The following is a 3,397-nucleotide window of genomic DNA, read 5'->3' on the forward strand; positions in this document are numbered from 1 at the left end:
AGTGCTGGAATTAAAGGCAAGCACCATCACTGCCCGGCTCCAAACCCGACTTTTTTAAACTGACACTTTATGTATGCTAAGTGAAGCTTTAAGTATCAAAAGAAAGTTAAAAACTAGTGAATTTTTTTGATGTGGAGTGTGTATATATTTATTCAGAGCTTGCATGGTGGAAATCTTTAAGACTGTTTAAAGGTGAGTGCCTTTCAGAACCCAGATACAGACCAGTTGTCTAAACAATAAATGATCCACCACAGACTCCAGGCAAAGTCACAACAGGATGAGAGAAGAGCCTTTGGCCTCTCTCAGATTTCCTGGCCACTGTTATTTTAAAACTTGGTCACATAAACAGGGGAAAATCCCTTTCAGATAAGCTTCTATGGACTATAATTTACTATCTTTGTTTTTAATATCTTGTAGTTTCCATTAAATATCATAGTTGTTCAGTTTTTTTTACTCTAGGTGATAAAGGGCATATATATATTCTATACTACATAGCTTTTTAACTATACATTTAATCACAATAATCTTTTCTTAATGGTAGCATTGGGTCCCTGTCATTTACAATTATCTTTTGAAAACAAATACATAACTTGAAAAGAAGAGAAAAAATAGGTAACAGATCACACGCACACAAAATAAAAACACTATGGGCAGATGAGCATCAGACTAAAATGTCTTGCTTTTTACACTGTGCATGTTTACTCCTGCGCAACGGAAAACACCAAAACTGAGCGGACATTTAAAAGTCAATGAGCTATTCTGAAGAGCTGCATTGTTTCTGGCTCTTCCTCTGGCCCCCTTGTAACATTTGTGGCTATTTCTAAAATTAATGCTAGAGGGCACTAAGGTAACTTTTTTTCACTAAACATTTCCCAGTTGGAAAACCACAAGCCAAGACGTCTTGAAGTTGAGTTAATTTGTACAGAAATGCTGCTGTTCGGCGGCCAACCTTTGTACCATGACCACCATCAAGACTCACATTTTATGGTGTGCAGATAGTTACAGCTGAGCCTCAAGCGCTGTTAAAAGTCTTAAGCTGACTATATTCGAACATCCTACAACTGTACCAAGAGAGCAAACCAAACTTTTATTCAGCTCATATGAAATCGGAGCAGCGTTTGTGTAGCTCCCCAACAATATCTCCACATTAGGATTTAAACAGCCCTGCCCTACATACTTTTTTGCTAGATAAAATGTAACTCTGTGTAAATACTCCTGACATAGATAATCTAACAATAGCCTTATCAAATTATTTCCTATTTAAAAATACAAGCATGTTTAAATTAGTTTAAGGTGTTTTGGAATTACTTTTTTTTTTTTTCAGCAACACATCCGTAAAACTCACACTCAAGATCCTAGACCGCTCAGGAACTAAAATTCCAGCTCTGTAGAATGCCACTATGGTCTTCGACAGGGCTAAATTATTAATGGTCTCACTTGATCGTCACTTCTGACAACAAACTAGTCTGTGTAGAATTTTCAGTGTGCTTCCAAAGGAGAAAATAAAACCATCCCGCAATGTCGGGTGGGACTCCTGGGACCGGGGACGCAGCCGCGTCAGATGACAGGCGCCCCGCCGGCCCGGGAAAGGGAAGCCAGCGCTCCGGTCCGCGCGCGGCCGGCGGAGCAGAGGCCAAGCTGCGAGGACAGGGGGGGCGGGCAAGCCCACACTCACCCGGCGAGGCAGGTGCGCGAGGGGTCGCGGCCACGGAGAGGCTGCCGGACTGCAGGCGCGAGGGGAGAGCGCGACGCCGCGGCCGAGAGCGAGCACCGGAGACGACGGCCGCCGGGACTCGCTTCCTGCTGGGACGGCTCCCGGATCGCTCTCCTCCCGCCGGCCAGAGCCCTGCTGAGTGCCCAGCCTGCAGTGCACGTCACTGCTACGGAGCGCCCAAGGGGGCGGGAGGCGGGGTCGAGGGCGGGGCTTCGAGGGAGAGGGGCGGGGCGGAAGGAGACAGGGCGGGTTCTTCATGGGCAAGAGGCGGGGCAACCTAAGGGGAGGGGCTTTGAGGAGCGAGGGCTGAGAGGGGAGGAGCCCAAGGGAGGAGGGCGGGGCGGACTTGGAAGGGCTCGGGGTCTTAGGAGCGAAGGAACGGAGAGGCGAGGCCTCAAGGCGTGTGATGGGGTCGCGGGGCGCGAGAGCTGAGAAGAGCGGGGTCCCTGGACGAGGGGCAGGGCGGCCTAGGAAGGGGAGGCCTCCGAGAACTAGCGCTGAGAGGGGCGTGGCCTCAGGACTCGGGAATGCAGTGCAAAGAAAGGGCGGGGCTTAATGGCGTGAGGCCAGGGAAGGGCGGGGCCGCAGGGTCGGGAAGGAGCAGAGAGCGGAGGAGGCTCTGGGCGCATCCCTGCTAGGTGCATGCTGCAGGTAGCTACACGAAGTTCCCTTCGTCGCAGTAAAGGTTGTTTCCAGTCCCGCAGCGCGGGTCTTGAGGATCTGCACCGCAAAGAGTCAGTTGGAGGAAAGTTGAGAGTGAGTGGGGACAGGCATATTGCGGAGGGTTCTGGGTGGCACAGCCTGGCAGCCAGGCCTGCGCTCCCCACGCCTCTCTCCACCTGCCTGCGTCAACTTCCTGTTCGGCCCTTGGAGGACTGGACCACGGAAGGAAGTTTTCCTTGCCCCAGACTGGCCTCGCATGCCGATGTCATATTCCTAGAGCCCCTGTATTTCCACCCCGCCCCTTTTGTTGTTTATTTGGACTCCTGAGAATCTCAGTGTGTATAACTTGCATTGTAGCCTGGGCTAGCCTCAAATAATGATAATCCTTGTGGGCCGGTTTTAAAGGGCTGAGCCAACTGCCCCGCTTTATCTTTTCGATTGTTGGATTTTACTGTCTTTATAAGGTCATATGAGTCATCTTTTTTAAATTAAATATTACATTCCTCTGCAAATTTGAAAACAAACATCGTCTTTATAAGGAAAAGAAGCTACTAAGAAAACAAAATAAGGAACTGGCAAGATGTCTCAGCCAGTAAGGACACTTGCAGTCCAGCCTGAAGCCCAGCTTTCCATCCCCAGAGCTCACACGCTTGAAGGGGAGAGCTAACTCCTCAAATTGTCCTCTGACAACGGAGGCGCTGTCTGGAAGATCCTTAGAGAAGTTTCAAACTGAGCCTGGTGCCTCATGCTTGTGATTCCAGATACTCAGGAGAATGCAAGTTCAGTCCACACCATCACAAAAAAATGGTGGGGGAGGGTCAGACATCCAGAGAGGAGACAGTTGGCTTGATGAAAAAGCGGGCAGTGGTGGCTCACACCTTTAATCCCAGCACTCGGAAGGCAGAGGCAGGGCGATCTCTGAGTTCGAGGCCAGCCTGATCTACAGAGCGAGTTCCAGGACAGCCAAGACTACACAGAGATCTCTACCCTGTCTCAAAAAACCAAAAAGAAAAGAAAAAG

General features: G+C 49.4%; 1 protein-coding gene across 12 annotated transcripts in view; it reads right to left on the reverse strand.

The window, feature by feature from the left end:
- The window catches only part of Myo6 (myosin VI), a 143,401-nt gene extending 141,502 nt beyond the window's left edge, over positions 1 to 1,899 (reverse strand). For 11 of the 12 annotated variants that reach the window (XM_015998631.3, XM_076576773.1, XM_076576771.1 and 8 more), the window contains exon 1: positions 1,676 to 1,884. The gene's annotated coding sequence lies outside the window, so the exon portion shown is untranslated. Of the gene's footprint in view, positions 1 to 1,675 lie in introns of all 12 variants that reach the window. The other variant, XM_015998632.3, reaches the window with a different exon arrangement.
- Between the last annotated feature and the right edge of the window lie 1,498 nt (positions 1,900 to 3,397).

This window comes from Peromyscus maniculatus, chromosome 7 (genome assembly GCF_049852395.1).
Source record: "Peromyscus maniculatus bairdii isolate BWxNUB_F1_BW_parent chromosome 7, HU_Pman_BW_mat_3.1, whole genome shotgun sequence".
NCBI classification, from domain to species: domain Eukaryota; kingdom Metazoa; phylum Chordata; class Mammalia; order Rodentia; family Cricetidae; genus Peromyscus; species Peromyscus maniculatus.